This window comes from Chionomys nivalis, chromosome 22 (genome assembly GCF_950005125.1).
Source record: "Chionomys nivalis chromosome 22, mChiNiv1.1, whole genome shotgun sequence".
Taxonomy (NCBI): domain Eukaryota; kingdom Metazoa; phylum Chordata; class Mammalia; order Rodentia; family Cricetidae; genus Chionomys; species Chionomys nivalis.
Genome location: NC_080107.1, coordinates 31963069 through 31981377, shown reverse-complemented (window position 1 = coordinate 31981377; position 18309 = coordinate 31963069).

Here is an 18309-nt window from a genome sequence, read left to right as displayed (position 1 = left end):
AATGAATTAATGAGTTTGCTGGAACAGATAGGAAATAAAGCAGGCTACAGATTCAACTTAGTAGTCCCCCTAACTGGCATACTGCAACATTAGAATGCCCAGAAAGAAAAGTATCCAATCTGAGTATCTTGGCTGCAAGAAATTTTTAATTGTTTTCCTTTTCTCTCTGTTTAATTTTATTATTTAAAGTTATTCCTTAATTGGTTTTATTCATATTTTTCTTTATATATTTTAATTACCCTTCCTGCATTTCATTTTATTTAGTCTCCCCCATCCTTATAAATATTTTTATTTATTACCCTTATAAAGTTCTAACTATATTATCTATTTCATGTTGTTTTGGTGCTTTATTTGCTATTGCTTCTAGGGAAGCACTAGCTTTTAGTTGAATTCATAAGGCTAGATTTTACATTTTTGTTGCAATTGTGGTTTGGTTTTCATTTCTTAACAATACTAAAGTTTTAACCCTCAAGAGATCACTGAAATGTGGATAACATTGCCAACCCAAAAGACGTGCAATTCTAAAAATAGAAATACAAGAAAAATGAAAATAAGTAACTGTGACTTTCTTAACAGTTAACAGCACTGAAGAAACTGACACTAGAGATATCAAAATGGATGGAATTTCAAAAGATTTGACTTTTAAATTGATAATAAATGGAAGGGGGTTATATCTGCTGAATTAATTAAAGAATTGAATATAGGTCATGATAATTCAACAAAAATAGAGATTTTTCTCTTTAAAATGAACTGTTAATTCTTTGATAGTTTCATGTAATAATATATTTTGATCATATTCACATCACCCTTCTCTTCTCCTTCTCACTACTTCCTGATGCATCACATCTTTCATTCAACCCAGCGTTATGTCTTCCTTAAAAAACATAACCTATACGCTCTAATTTATGCTGCCCATATACTCATGGATATGAGACAATTCACTGAATTGTGGGTGACCTACCAGAAGTCATATCCTTAAAGAAAGCTCACTCGCCCTTTAAAGAGGTCATTGGCACTCCATTGCTACTCTGTTGGGGTCTGGCACTCAGGAATCTCTTTGTACTCCATGCTAGAATGTGAATTGGCTTGATCCTGTACAGATCTGGTGCAAGGAAACACAGTTGCTTTGATTTCTTCAGTGCAATGGTCCTATCATATTCAGAGGTTGGTTTTACTCTTGTCTTCTATCATCTTTGGCTCTTTTGAATTTTTTTTCAATGTTTTTGAGGCAGAGTTTCTCTGTGTAACAGTCCTGGCTGTCCTAGAACTTGTTCTGTAGTTCAGGCTTTCCTTGAACTCATTGAGATTCTCCTGCCCCTGCCTTTGAAATTGTAAGATTATAGGCATGCACTACAACCACCTGGCCAGGATTTTCTCTTTTCTTTTCTTTTGTTTTCTTTTTTCTTTTCTTTTCTTCCACTTCAGAGCTCTTATTCCTCTCCTTTCCAGTATCATATCTTAAAAAGAATTAATCCCAATCCCTGGAAGTCAAAGTTCAATGAGTCAAATTAGAAACTACATTGAAAGTCCAATAATAGGCTAGATGAGGCAGTATGATGAAGGCTGATATGAAGACAAGGCAGATCAATTATCAATTTCAAGAAGTAAAAAATGTAAAGAAGTTATGACAAGAGAACACTATACTTAACATATGATTAAAAGATAAAGCCTAGGAATAATCAGCATAAAGAAAGAGTTGGAGTACATTTTAAAAGTGTAGAAAATCTGTTCAGTAAAATGATAGCACTGACTTCACTAAACATTGTTAATACATTGATATCAATATAGGGGAGGCATTTAGCACTCTAAATGGAAACTATATCAAAACTAATAAATAAATAAATACCTAAATAAAACTTCTGTATTATAGTGTAAACTACTGAAAGCACAGAAGACAAAAATACAATTGAAATTGTCAAAGAGAATGAAGTAAGAAAAGTCCAATATTATAGTAACTGATTTCTTACAAGAAACTATAAGAGTCAGGAGTACATGCAATAACATATTTCAGGACCCAAAGAAAATACATGTCAATCAAGATTAAAATTCACTTCAGAATTGAAGGATTAATAAAAACCCTGAAAATAATCATAATTGAAAATTTCATGATCACTAAACCAGAATTGCCAACATTACTTAAAGAAATTCTGCACATAAGAGTGAAGAAAAACATACAGAACAGGTAGGCTGCAGAAAAGAATAAACCTCAGTAGAAGAACAGATAGACAAATGACATATAGGAAAGAATCAAATAGAATCAGTTCAGCAAGTCATGCAGATAAAATAAATAATCATAAATAAAAGAAAACAATATGAAAAATGTGATAGCCCCTAAAATATACCTTTCAATGAAAGCCTTGGATTTAAAAAACCCTGGCTTTCAAATTGTAAGTTGGGTAATTAGTAACTTGTATTAAAAGAAATTCTAACCATTACTGTCTGCAAGAAACTCACCAAACCCACAGTTACATAAACAGAATGAAAATGAAAAACTGGAAAATGTTATTCTACACAAATGGAATTTGGAATCAAACAAGGAAATTACAATCATCAACATCAAAGCAGATAGTAAAACAGAATTGATCAAAAAGAAAATATTATTGTAAACCAATAGAGGCAATGCTCCATTGAGAAATTACAATTATAAATATGCATGCATTGAATGTCAAAGAGGAAAATTTTAGAAAGCAACACGAAGGGACATAAAGGGACCCCATTCAGTAAGTGTGTCCAATTTTCAGTGTAGGTATATTTCTAAACAAGAACATAAACAAAGAAACATCACAGTTCTAACAATCTTACCCAGCTGAGAACCACGTGAGCTACTGTAATGACAGCTCTGCCAAGAAATGCATTAAAGTGATATGCACTAAACACTTATATTTATATATGTAGATTAGTGCAGCTCTCACCACTCATCAAAAAGATTCTTTTTATAGTAGATAGTGCTTAACACAGAAACCTACAACAGGGTTAACTTTAAATGATACAAATCCATTGGCAGTACTAAGTGGACTCCATGGATTTTCAGAAGAAGCTGTGAAGTTGAGAGAGAAAAATTATAAGATGGTTTTGGAAGTTTTTATGGGAGAGAACATATTATATGCTGGTTTAAACCTCTCAGTTCATATTTTTAAAAATTATGCTACAGCTCAAATGGAATAATCAGACATTTGCATAATATTCTCTACAATAGTGGTAGAATAAACATGATTTTCAAGTATATAAGAGCTCCCCTGTGAATAGATCATAATTAAGACATCAAACACACATCATCAAAACCAAAAATCATTGTAATGATTTCTTAGGTCATATCATAATGAAAACATCTAAAAAAAAAAGCATAGAAATTATTCATGGAGATTTAGTTATGCACTTGGGAGTGAAGAAGTTAAGGAGAGGTTTTAAAAAGTCCTACAAATTTTTATTTAATACAAATTAAATACAAAGACTGTAGAAAATTATAAAGACATTTATAAGAGGGAATAACTGAAATTATAAGAGAAAGGGTAGGGCAGATGATTCAGAGCTTAAAAGCACTGATTTCTCTAGCAAAAGACCCAGGTTCCATTCTCAGCACCCACACGGTAATTCACAATTATCTGTAACTCAAGTCCCAGGAAATCCAATGGGTACTACATGCATTTGGTGAGCATACATTCATGCCAACAAAACATATACACATATCTAAACTCATTTTATGAAACAAAAATTACTCTGATACTAAAGCTTCATATGCCAAATAGAGAGTATAGAGGAGAATTTTTGATGTACACGAGCCCTGTGTTACTGTGTTAGTTTTGTCATTTGGACACAAACCTCGACATATTTCAAAAGATGAAATCTCAATTGTCTTCCCCAGATTGTCCTGTGGGCAAGACCATGGAGCATTTTATTTTTGATTATTGGTTGTTGCAGAAGCACTGAAGCCACTGTAAGCAATAAACGCCACACCTGGGCAGATGGCCTTTAGTTTTATAAGAAAGCAACCAGAACAAGCATGTAAAGACATCCAGTAAGTAGTTTTTTTTTTTCTTCCCTAAGGAGCTTTTTTCCTCTGTTCTTGTTGAATTTCTTGCCCTGACTTCCCTCAGTGTTGTAGGATGACATAAAAGATAAGCTAAAATAAATCCTTTAATCCATTTTTGTAGCTTTTGGTCCTGGTGTTTATCATCTCAGAAAGCAATGTCTTAGCATTTCTATTGCTGTGAAGAGACACCATGATTATGGCAACTCTTATATGGAAAACATTTAAATGGGGTGGCTTACTTACATTCCAGACATCTGTCCATTATCAGCATTGCAGGGAGCATTGCAGTTTCCAGGCAGACATGGTGCTGGTGAAGTAGTTGAGAGCCCTACATTTCGGAGACAATAAGGAAATCAATTGTGACTTTTGGAGTTGGCTTGAGCATAGGAGTTCTCAAAGCCCGTTCACACAGTGACACATTTTCTCCAACAAGGGGCTATACCTAACTCAACAAAGTCACACTTCCTAATAGTGTCACTCCCATTTGGGGACAATTTTTTTCAAACCACCATAAGCAATGTAGGACAAACCCAAAGATCTTAAAAATATGTGAAAATCAAATCCAGCAATTGTTGTGGGGTATTTGCACACTGTGTAAAGATGGATTGTTGTCATTGGTTTAAGTCAGAGTTGACTCTCCATGGGCAATGGACTTCAACACAGATCCTGGCTGCAGTAGTGCCACAGACTCTTACATAATGCCTAAAAGTTTGGGTCTGTACATCACCATGATCAAGGTGACAACACAGACCACTCTGATCTGTATGACCCCTCAAAGACCAATATGGCCTCAGGTGTTGGCCCCAAGTAAGGGAACCAAGTAAGCATAGTTTTTGATGATAACAGGAGCCGTGCGCATCAACACAGAATCTGGCTGCAGCAGGGACACAGACCCAGATAGGACCCTAAGCATAGATCCTGCCTATATTATTCTCAATAGGTGAATAACACACCATTTTCTCTAAATTTAGAAATGAATCAAGGATGTCCAATCTTATAATTCTATTTAATACAGAACTAGAAATTTTTGTCAGGCCAATAAAAACAAATAAATAAAAACATTACCAATAAAAAAGTAGATTTTTTTTTACTGTTAGCAGATAGTGTGATTCTATACTTAAAAATCTTTGAGAGTCCTCACTGAGTGGCTTTTTCTTATACAAATTCAGAAAATCAGCACTGCACAGAAATGAAGAACTTAAAACCAGCAAAATCAAACTCATTCACAATAGCCTAAAAAAATGATATAACCTAGAGACAAAATGATGAAAGATTTATATAATAAAAATTAAAAAGTACTTAAAGACATTTAAGTGAATATATTCACACAAGTAGAAAGTATTCTTATGTTCTTGTATAAGGAGAATTATTATTTCTATGGCCATACATTCAAAATTGCCACTCTAACAAGACAAAGATTCTTAAAATTCACAGGGAGGTACAAAAGACTCAGACTCACCTAAATTGTCCTGTAATAAAAGAATAGTGTTAAAACTTTTACAATGCGTAGGTTTAAAATCGATTACAGATTAATAGTAACAAAGTCAGAGTGAAATTGACTCCCAAACAGATGTGACGATCAATGAATAAAAATCACAACATAAACCTATGTAGATACTGGTTTTCAACAAAAATCCAAAAATAAAAAATAAAAATAAATCCTTTGGACAGGAGACAACCTGCTTTTAATCAGTAATGCTATGAGCATGGACTATCTTGGGGCATCATAACTCATGTTTAGTCTTATCTGGTAGTAATTAAGCACTATGGGCAAAAGTGCTGGCTGCTGAACTTGAGTTCTATCACACGACTCTTGTGGTGCTCAGAGACAACCTACTGCCACCAGTTATCCTCTGACCTCCACACTCAATGCATTATGAGGCCTGCTCCCACTCACACTAAATGAATGAAGGCATTTAAGATATGTTAAGTGAGATAAAGAAAAGGTAGAACTATCTATTACATCAATTCTGGATATGTATTTGTAGGAAACAAGTTTAGTATACCTAAGAGACACTTTAATGTTCATGGTATTCCAGCAGTATTCACATAAGACTAACTAGGAATCATCCTGGATGCATGTATAAAGGAAATGTAGTATGTGCATACATTTGATCTGTTATTTAGCCATACAGAGGAATAAGCCAGATGCAGAAAAACAACTATTGCATGTTTTCTTTCATTTGGGGAAACAATAATTAAAACAAAAGAAAACAAAACCTCCCAAAACAACAGCAAAAGAGTGAAGAAAGAAATACAGAAACTATTAGAAAGGGAAAGCAGGATCTAGGTAAAGGGAAGGAGAGAGGAGCGTGAGAGGACTAGGGGTAGATAAAGTCAAATTCCAATCAAGCAAAAAGCACTCAATTATTTCATTTGAGGATCTAACCTGTAGTCCTTATATTTGTTCTTACCATATTTAGAATTCAACATGTCTCTTGTTGCCATTCAAAATGTGTGTCTCTAAGTAAAAATGTGAAAGTGAAGATAGTGGTTACAGGCTATCAAAGTGTTTTGTGATAAACCACACAGATTCACTTGAAACACTGGTTATTTGTAAAGATCTTGGTAGATTCACATAGCAGCAGTGAGTGGCAGGCTGCTCAGTGTTGGTATCTTCAGAGAAATTTAATGTTGACTCATCAAATTACAGGAGTAAAGCCTGTTCTACATGAGTCACACTCCAATGGCAGTAAAGGTGGTTATGTGGAGATTGGTAGTCAGAAATGGACAGACATAGGTTACTTTAAGTCTAAAATTTAAAATGTGATATATTTAAGGCAGGTACCCTAGAACTGCATCACAAAACCTTTGTGTCAGCAATGCTGTAGCTAAGAATAGCTTCATTTTCTGGGTTTCCTGGGACTGAGAAGAGGAACTAATAACAAGCCAGCCTTTGGTGGGCTTGGTCTCAAGCCAGTAGCACTGTTTATTTTGTAAACCATGAAATGTACTTGGCCTTCTTCACTTACCAAGAAAAGAATCAGAAAGGAAAACTCAGTTGGCACAAACTGGCTTCATTTAGAAAACACAAATTATTATTTTGCCAAAACCCCGTCCTATTTGAGTTTCCTATGAAATCAGATGAAGGGGTTAGAATTTTCAACACAAGTCAAGTTCAATGCAATTCACTTTTATATATTGTACAAATGTGAGGTTCTCAAGTTCTGAGGGCATATCATGCCTTACAAATCCCAGGATTGTGGCGAGTACTATAAGTACTATTTACAACACACACACAAACACACACACAATTTAACCATGCAGATAGGAACTCTTAGAAGCTAATAGCAATTCTTAAAACTACACATGGAAAACTTTGTAGTTCAAATGAACAACAAACAATATATATCTATTTTCTAATAACTCAAAACAGCCAATAAAGATATTCCTTCCAAATAGACTAACATCATTTATATCTCTCCTTCCTTAAGTTTTAGTCAGAACAAGATTAAAAACTTGAAACAACAAACTGAAACCCAAAAACGTTTTGTTAAAATTAGAAAAAAAATCTCAGACTTAACACTAGGGAGGAGCTAGGGGAAGGAAAAGCAGGATCAGAGTATAATGTATATTTTTTTCAAAAATATACAAACAAAAAGAAGTAAAGTGACTTGTTGGGATGGCACATGCCTTTAGTCCCAGCACCTGTGATGCAGAGGCAGAGTTTAAGTCCAACCTGGACGATATAGTGAATTCCATGCCATCCAGGATGAGACAGTGAGAGTATGTCTCATCAACAACAAAGATATTACATAAATTATTGTTCAGATTTGACATACCTTATGCTTTCTTTAGTTTTTAATGTCACCTTGTTTGAAATCACATTCACCTATAAAGAGGAAGTCTCAATTGAATAACTGCCTCCATCATCTTTGTCCATGGTCATACTTGTACTAAGTATGAGTCAGAGACCTAGCCACAGAGCCAGTCAGTAAGCAGCATTCATCGAAGATAGCTTCTGGTTCAGTTCCTGCTTGAGTTCTTGTTGTGATCTCAATGGGGGCTTGCTATTTGGAATTATATACCAAAGAAATGTTTTCTACCAAAGTGACTTTTGGTTATAATGTTTACCAATACAACAAGGATGCAAATCAGGATGCTGTATTTGTGCTAGTAAATCATTTCTAAGAAAATTCAAATACACTGTTAACAAGAATGCTGAAGCACATTTTAAAGTATTTTCAGTATGCTAACTAATTTTTATGACAATGAAACTTGTTCTCATTATCTAATAATGGACAGTTGCTGAAAGACATGGGATTGAAAGACGGACTGTAGAAATAACCAGCCCTTAAACTTCAGGAATGACTTAATTTTAAAATGAAGTCAAAAAATACAACAAAAGTCAAAAATGCTTTGAGGAAGAGGTTATGATTTTGTTTCCATAGGAAATGAAAGGATGTGGATTCTCTCCAGGTCAATATGCAGCAGGTTTGATTGGGGGAGACCCTCTGAATCTTGACAGGTGACTTATGTCAGCAAAGGTTACAACTGGTCTTCTGAAGAATTTGACCGTTATCTCAATTTTCACAGACACCCCTAAAGATGTCATTGCCCACTGACAACAGGAAGCACTCTAATGAAGACAATGCCCATATTTCTAAGAGGTGCTATGGGTGTTTATGCTTATTTGGTGGATTATGGACATTTGTCATTATTTAGAGGAATATAGGCAACTATTAATCTCAGATAATTTGCATTGCCATGGATTTTGGTATATTGATAAAAATTTAATGTCATTTTTGTTATACTGTTTATATGTTTCTATTATTGTTTGAGGTATTGTGCTTATGCTACTCATTTCAAAATAAAATGTATAATTTAAAAATGAGGTTAGGCCAGGTGGTGGTGGTGTATGTCTTTAATCCCAGAACTCAGGAGGCAGAGGCAGGTGGATCTTTGAGAGTTCAATGTCAGCTCTACAGAGCTGGTTCAAGGACAGCCAGCAGTACACAGAGAAATCTTGTCTTTAAAAACCAAAAAGAAAAAGAATAAATAAGGTTAGTTTTTAATCTATAGTGATAAAACTTATAGTCACATTAGGTATGTTTTCAAGATTGAACATGTATTTTTTTAGACTAATAGATGATTTTCAACCCTTCAAAGACCTATAGACTATAGTAATTAAGATGTTTAATAATCTAAGGTTTTCTTCATGGTATGAGACACATCTGCTGCTGGAATCACCAATTTAGTTCATAAAAGGATGACAGACATCAAAAACTCCATATAGAGTTTACTTTCAATGTGACTAGGGTAACACACAGGAAAAAGACTGTTGAACTTTGCAAAGAACAGTTAGTACAGTACTTTGAGATTCTTGCTTCACAAAGACTATGCCAGATATTCTGCAGGACACAGAGGAAAGCAACTGACAAAATTCACCAATGTAAGGTGTGACAGTCCATGAAATTTTCTGCTTCACTGAAAAGTCTTCCAGATATTCTAGGCTTGCAAAGGTGAATATGGAGGCCTCAACATTGCAGAGGAGCTTTGTGTGATTGTCCATGCAAACAGATGCACCTGCTGTTAATGTCTTTGAAGCTCTGGGGTCTTTGAGTTAAAAATGAAATAGTTACAATTAATTTTTCCCTAGTTATGATAGAAAGTAGATTAGGTATTAAACTTTGGAACAACTAAGATAAGATAGTTGAGTATTTTTTGTGAATTTGCTAAATAAAAATGTGCTGAATATTATGAAGGTAATTCTTCATACTGTTTTTACTATATTAAAGTTAAAACCTTTCATTTATATTTAGAGAAAGGGGGAAAATATTGTGGGATACCACTTGTAAAATATTTGTTTAATGATGTAAAGATGTGTTGCATTATTTTTAGTTGCATTTATTTAAGTCTGTAAAACTGTGTTACTTTGCGTGCCCAAATGCCTGATTGGTCTAGTAAAGAGGTGAATGTCCAACAGCTAGGGAGGGACAAATAGGTGGGATTGGAATGCAGAGACAATAAATATGGAGAAAAACGTAGGCTTGAGAGAAGGAAGAGTGAAAAAAAGAGGAGATTAGGATGCCATGGCCATGCCACTCAGCCACACAGTCATTCACAGAGTGAGATGCAAAAAAGCAATATAGAATAGAGAAAGTTAAAATCCCAGAAGAAAATGGTAGATGGAATGATTTTTAAAAAGCTGGCCAGAAATAAGTCAAGCTAGGCTAAGATGAGGCGTTCTTAAGTAAGTCTAAGTCTCCATGTATTTACTTAATAGCTGGGTGGCAAGCCCCAAAAGAGCAAGAGAAAAGAAAAAAAAAAAAAAAAAAAAAAACAACAACAACAACAAAAAACAGGCAGCTATAATTCCTTCTCAAAATTATAACAGGGTTAGTTAAAATGTGCTCTTGTCTCTAATCCTTGTTCTACCTGCAAACTCTGCCAATGTAAGTTTGATTTAGAGATTTGGATGTGATCCAACTGGCCTGCAATCAAGCCACATAACAAGAAGGTGATACTGCAGTTTAAAGTAGAGGGATGATTTAGGAACACTTGAAGAAAATTGTTTGCCCTTAAACCATAGAGGTTCTTAATCTTGAGATGTTATTAAATCATTAATATCTTAATTCAGACTTAGAAAAATTTTAGCAATGACACTCTGAACAATACTAAAATAAAATGATGCCATCAGTGAATGGGAACTATATTAAAATAATATGACTTGAAGCACATAAATACATTAATTAATCTTTATAGAGGTGAACAAACTATTTTTTTGGCATAAGAGTAACACTATGTTGATCAGGGTGTTCTTGTATTTTCAGGTCTCAAATGGTATTCCTGTTCCAGTTTACTGTGTAGCTAGATAGGAGGCATAATAATGATTTTATGAAAGCAACTTTACAATGTAGACTTTTAAACTTGAAAAGAGACTGGAAAAAGATTCCCTTCAATAATGGGTCAATAATTGCTGACAACTAGAAACAAGTTTTTAATGTAGAACTAGTAATAATTATCTGTTCTATCACATAATTCATCAGCAATTGTGAAGCCTAGTGAAATCTTCTGCAGTCATGGTTATGTTGAATATAGTAGCAAGAAGCCATACATGGCTCTTGAGCCTTTGAAACGTGACCAGTTTCATTAAGGACTGAATTTTTAAAATTTATGATTAATTAGCTATTCATAGTCATTTTGTGACTAATGCTATTATTTTTCTATAAATATACAGAGACATTAAATTAATAATCAGGAAACTGTACAATGGCTCACTGAGACAATGATTAGAAAGTAAAGTAACTTTGATAAGAATTTTAAGCAGAAACTTGCACTCGCCTGGGATTGGGATCATTAGTGCTCTTTCTCTTCCACATCTAAACCCAAAGGAAAAAATACGGACTTGCAAAATTGATAGATTTTAGTTTAGGCAGACAATTTTTCAACATGATAAATATTTTTGTTCTAGTTTTAAAAAGATACTAAGTGTTTGAAAGCAGGAAATGAATGTATTTATTATTGAATCACTCTCTAGTTGCAAAGGAAGATTCAAAGGAACAGGGGGCAATAGGTTAATGAAAAGGAGGTCCTGGCCCAGGTAAGAAAGAAGAGTATCTGGTATAGGGAAATAAACAGTAATGTGAGGAAGTATATGCTTTCAGAGGCTCAAAGGAGTCAATTGACATAAATAAATCAAATAATCAGAGAAATGAAAATCATCTTCTTTCACAATGCCTAGGTTTCTAACTTAGGACCGGATGGAAGGCAGAGTCATTAATAGACATGGAAGTTGTGAGGTATTTAAATTTAGATATAAAAACGCTCTAATTATACTTGCTGACTTAATGTGTGGTATTTTGTGACATATGAAAAAGAAATAGTTACATGGGCAAGATTGTGCAGCAATGAGATTTCTAGCTAGGACTTTATATGTGCATGAACTCACAGAAACTGTGGCAAAAGGCACTAGACTTACCCAGATTCAAGCCAGATTAAATCAAAGAATTGGAAATAGTCACACACTCCCACCCCTACTGCAGTAATTTGTCTTCTAGAAAAGGGAAATCATTTTTCTTCAATGAAGTGTCACTGAGATTATGCACTATGTTCCAAGACAGGTCCCCCTGCCCAGGAGTAGCTGGCCAACATAATATGAACTCCATAATTTATTTTTATTTGTTTTTGTGCACTTTTTTCTTTTGTTTTGGCATATTTTGTCTTTTGTTGTTTTTGTTTTTATGGAAGAGATTGAGAACACAAAGTTGGGTGGATAGAGAGGTGGAGAGGATCTGGAAGACATTGGGAGAAGGAAAACATGATCAATTGAAAGGAAAACATTTTCTACATAAAATCAAACATAAAAAAATGCAAATTTAAAGGTAAATTGCATGATGATTCAAAGACATTGGAGAAGAAAGTCATTTTAGGGTTTTCCAAAGAAGGGTTTGCAAATAAGTCATTCATATTTCCAATGTTACATTTACTTTTTGTATTGACTTATGTTTTATTCATTTTTGTCATTAGGCCATTTGATTTGAGATGATACATTTTGGGTAGTCAGTTTTATGAGTCTATTTACCATAATCTACCTATTCCCAAGCTAGACCTTACAGAAAGCATTTAACCTTCCTACCATACCATTCTTCATGTACATACGGTTTCTTCATAGTTTCTTCCAGATTTTCCCCAATCTCCCAGTCAAAATTTTTATTTCCCTGGGTGCAGCTTAATTATTCTAGTAAAAGAGAGAAGAAAGTAATAAGGAGATATCAAGAAACAGATATCAATAGAAATAGTCGCTAAACCAAATATATCTGAAGGTGTGCTCTATGAAAACACTTTTTCCCTGTGGACTTCAAAAAGTGAATCTAGTAGCTCACATTTTTAAGAGGGCCCTTACACCACTCCATCTGATTTCTTCCATGGAGCCTCAACCAAGGCTCTGCAAACAATGACCAGGAGCTGGGGAGTGCCTTGTTGCTATCATATTTTCAATACTAATAAGTTCATATGCATAGACAGAATAAGAAATTCTTTTATACATACTATTTGGTGCTTGGTGGAATGTTTTTCTCATATTTTACTGGAAGAAAATTAATTAACAACTCTGGTATTATTTTAGAAACCAAGTTTATTTTTCAAAATGAATTATGTCAGTTGAAAAAAAAGTGAAAGTCCCATGGAATCATGTGATCAAAAACTGGGTTAGTAATTTTTATATGCATTTTAAAATTGCAATAGAATCATATAATTCTTGATCTTTTCGAGTAATTTATAAGTGCGGAGGTCACCGCACTAAAGCAATGTGCATCTTACCATATGCCGGGGACAATGCACGTGTCCATATAAATATTTTTGTTAATAAGCAAGTATGAAGTCTATTATGGATCCGCTTGCATAGGTTTAGGACAATAGAAATAAGATATAGATATATGTTTGTGCACATTGACTCTTTATGCATATATTGACTGATGAAACACTGTTAAAACATAGTAGCTTAAGACAGTAGCATATTCATCCAGTGTATAACTGTATTTTCATCTTGTTTTGCTGAGTTCCTACATATATATTTCTGGTTCCTTATAGACTCACTCATGCTCATAGGGACTTGGTCTGAGAGGACAAAGTCTCTCTCCTCCATGAAGCCTTTTTTCTTACAAAAGGCTATCCTACAGTTGTGGCATTAGGAACCTGAAGAGCAAGAGGAACTAAGCAAGGGATTTTTGGCTTAAATTTGAAATTTGTCAACTTTGATTCCTCTACCTCTATTGGTTGGGGAAAAAATATCACTAGGTCATTTTGATCCAAGAAACTGAGAAACACATGGAAAAATAGGGGGAAATCCATGTTTGTGAAGGAAATTCTTTTTACTTGTTGCTCTCTAAAAATCTAGCATGGTCTTTGTGGTGTCCTTGTTTGCTTTTCATTCTTAGTGATTGAACTTAGGGATTGACAAGTACTAGGCAAGCTTCACTAACATTCTTTATTCATAGACCCTCAGTAATTTCTTTATCTTGCTGTCTCTTTCATATATATGTAAATTGCACACTGACCTTCTGTATAAGTAAAGGGCCACAGCAGTATAGTTCTTACTTCAAGCCTAACAGAATTCATGTGTCTGCCAGTCTGGTTTCTTCAGGGTATCTCCACTATTTCCAGCATGGACATTTATCATCATTCAGCATTCCACTGCTTGCCTCCATGTTATGACAATGATCTTCTGTAACCCCCAGAAAACAGCCATTTCTTTGATTTTACCCATTGCTATTGTTCTTACAACTGGGACTTGTTACTACATGTGGCTAAAATTAATAATGTCCTAGTTAATATGGGTGTGACATTTTTACATAATGTATGCTATAGATTGTAAGGTGTTTTAATTCTATAAATATCAAGACAATAAAAACAATGAAATGAATTTATCTAAAAATTTTAGTTTTCATTTTTATGCTTGTAAAGCATTGGAATCTGTTCATCTTTCTCCATATCTTACATAGAGACTAATGAACATCGAATGGCCCACTTCTTTTCTAAACTCTGCATTTTCACCAGTTTAGCCATCGTTTAGTTGAAAGGATGATGATATCATGAAATAAAATTAAATGAGCATGCATCAAGCTGTCTGAGATATATCCAGGTAATGTCTACCTTCTTGGTATATTAGTAATGTCATTTTCTATCCCTCAAATTGTTGTAGCATGGGCTATAAGTTAGTTATCGTAATGTAATTAAGAATATGCACATGAAAGTAATGAAAATAGACATCAAGAGGCTAGAAAATGATTCAATTGTTATCATTCATAACTCTCTAGAGCAAACCAATTCACAAACATCATTATGCCATTTTTTCACTGTTACCTGTCTGATTAACCTCAGAACAGTCTATAAAGACCCGAAACACCTTAAATATAAGTCATTGAGAATTGACTTATGCATAAACAAGTTTCTTTTTACTGAAGTTATCATAAAAATAAATAATGAGTAAATTAGAAACTTTCTTATAATGTACAACAAAATCATCAGATTAAAATGCATGATAAAAATAACATTAAATCTTTCACCTAGGGAAAGGACAGTTGCTTAGCCTTTATGTACTTGGGCATTTTGCATTTTCAGAGGTGACCCAGAATGAGAAAGAGCCTAAATGTTCTTAACAGGTTGAATGCTGGCACATTGTTAATTAATGTTCTCATGCACAGTAATGATGGATCCTGGGAGGATACGGTAAATGCAATCACATGGGGAATGTACAGTTCATGTTTTTATGTGCATTTCTACAGTTTGTCACATATGTAACATGAATAACACTTTGTAAGTTCACACTATGGTTATAGTGTAATTAGTAAAATTTCCTTAAAACAAAAGATAAAGATCAGACTTTGCTACGTAGCAAATTCACTCATCAGCCTTGCAAGTAATATAGTGTCTCTTATCTTTATTTTTTGTTAACTTTTTAAGTTAGCCTGCTAATAATGGATTTCATTATGGCATTTTTACACTTTGTTCTTATTCCTCTCCCTCCCTCCAACCTTTCCTTATCCCTTTGATCCCCTCTTGGCTGCACCCTCCCATAGCTTGGCTCTGCTTTCATGTCACATGCTTTCCATTATTCTCTCTTTTTTTTCTCCCTCCATAAGATCTCTTCTTCTTCATGCATACCCCCTTCAAGTTTTATGATCTACATGCGATACACATACATACACACAAAAATCACTATATGAAAAAAATGTCATGTTTGTCTTTCTGATTCTGGCTTATTTTACTTAAAACATGGATTATAAATTTCATCCATTTTTCCTATTTTAGACTTCACATAACCTGATTTTTCTTTACAGTTAAATAAAATTCTATAATATATGTGAACCAGATCTTTATCTATTAATCATCTGAGGAATACCTATAGCGCTGCCAATTTTTATCTATTGCAAATAGTACAAAAAAACTTGAATTTAGACACAGAATACTTTAGGAAGATACTCAGAAGTATTATAATTGAATCAAATAGCAGCGCATTTAGCCTTATAAGGGACCTCCATACTGGTATCCACAGTGGCTACACCAGATTATATTCCCATTAACAGTGTAAAAAGATCCCTTTCTCTTTCTCCACATCCATCATTTCTTGTCATTTATTTTCTTAATGATAGACATTATAACTATGGTGAGATGAAATCTTAATACCAGTTTTTATTTGCATTTAGACGATAGCTAAGGAGGTTTTATGCTCCTAATAATGTTTACTAATCATTTGTGTTCCTTCCTGTTGTGTGTATACATATGTGTATGTTTTGTATTTTGTGCATAACTGAGTTTTCAACTGTTCATGTACGCATATGCTTGTGAAATTCAGATGTAAACATTGCTTTCTTCATCACTCTCTACCTTAATTTTTGATAGAGGGTCTTGTATTGAACTTCGAGTTGACTGATTTGACTAGATTGTAACATGAATACTTCTTTCTCTGTCTCACTCTTGATGGTATTACAGACACAGGCCTTTACTAAAGTCGTCATCTCCCCAGCCCTCATTTCTTCTTTGAGAACTCTCTGTTCAGTCACTGGCCTATGTACTGATTTTGTGATGTTTTATTTGTTTATATTTTAGTTCTTTATGTTCTATGTTCTATTCATATTTATTCTCTCTGATGCACTGCTAACAAAATATTTTCTCACCCTATAGGCTGTAATTTTCTGATACATTTACTGTGAAAAACCTGTTGTATTTTATAAGCGTCCATTCTCCTAATCTGAAATTATTTTCAGTGCTATTGGAGTCTTTCAGAATCCCTAGGTCTCTGCTGATATCTTGACATTTTCCTCCAGATTTTCAAAGTTTCATTTTATGAATCTAATCTCACTCTTACACATGTGGATACAAAATTTTTCTCATGCTTCATGTTGAAAAATATTTTTTCAATAAATACTTTGACATTATGCTAGTTAATCCTTGTCAACTTGGATTTGTGTCCTTTGTGATACTTGTATATGTGATACACACATATCTATGAGTATTTATAAGCATAGGGTATTTATGAGGATATTCGGAATGTAGATTGTACATGAGCTGGTACTTCAGGCTAAATAAAAATATTAGAAGGTATGGTTTGAAAGATTTCTCAGTGGTTAGTAAACCTTGTTGTGACCTTGTTTGTAACTCCATTGTCATGGGCTCTTATACCCTTTTCTAGTATTTCTGGGTACCTGTATTGATATATCAAATCCCCACTTGCAGAGATGTATGCAACAGTTTCATGTTTTGGAGCTGCTAGGTCCCAAATACCCAGAATCTGCTTCCTAAATTACCACACAGAGGCTTAATATTACTTATAAAGGCTCGGCCAATAGCTAAGCCTTATTATTAAGTAGCTCCTACATTTTAAGTTAACTAATATTCCTTATTTACATATTCCTTATTTACATATCATGCCAGTATAGCTTGCCTGTCTTGCTTTCTCTGAATCTGGCTGTCTCCTGACTCTGCTCTTTTCCTTCCCATCATACTTAGTTTGGTCGCCCCTCCTATACTTCCTGCCTAACTGTAATGATATTTCGTCTGTATTTTAATAAATAAAGCTTGCTTGAAGATCAGAGATTGAAACAGCGATAACAGTCAGTCATACATGTCATGTAGTGGCGGCACATGCTTTAATCATGGTAGCCACACTAGTTAGCTATAGAAACCAGACAGTCATGGTGCACACCTTTAATCTCAGTTTTAATGAGGACTTATAAGATGGGAGGAGACAGCTCAGACACAGTCTCATTCTGAGAATTCCTGGAGGCAGTACCAAATTTCAGACTGAGGTAGAGGTAAGAGCCAGTGGCTGGTTGTTTTGTTTTTCTGGCCTTCAGGTTGAACCCCAATATCTGTCTCTGAGATATTATTAATGGTACTACACTTGGCTCTCAGCATTTTATTAAACTAATTTGAGTGGGAAGTCTTTATGGTGTATAAGAGAATTATTCCACAACACAGAGATACTCACATATACATAATTAAAATATAAATATATCTTTTTTTAAAATTTTTTATCTTTTCCATTCAAAAATTTACACTTCCTCTCCTCCTCCCATTCCCCTCCCGCTCCCCCACTCATCCTCTTCCGTCCCCCTCCCTGCGTAAGAGAGGGCAGGGAATCCTGCCCTGTGGGAAGTCTAAGCCTCCCCCCCCACCCCCCCCACCCCCCCCACCCCCCCCCCCCCCCCCCCGCTACATTCGGGCCTAGGAAGCTTTGCATCCAAATAGTCTAGGGTCTCAAAAAAACAGTACATGCAGTAGAAGCAGGGGCTGTAGAAATAGATGAATAGCAGACCCTTTTTCTTTGTTTTCCAACT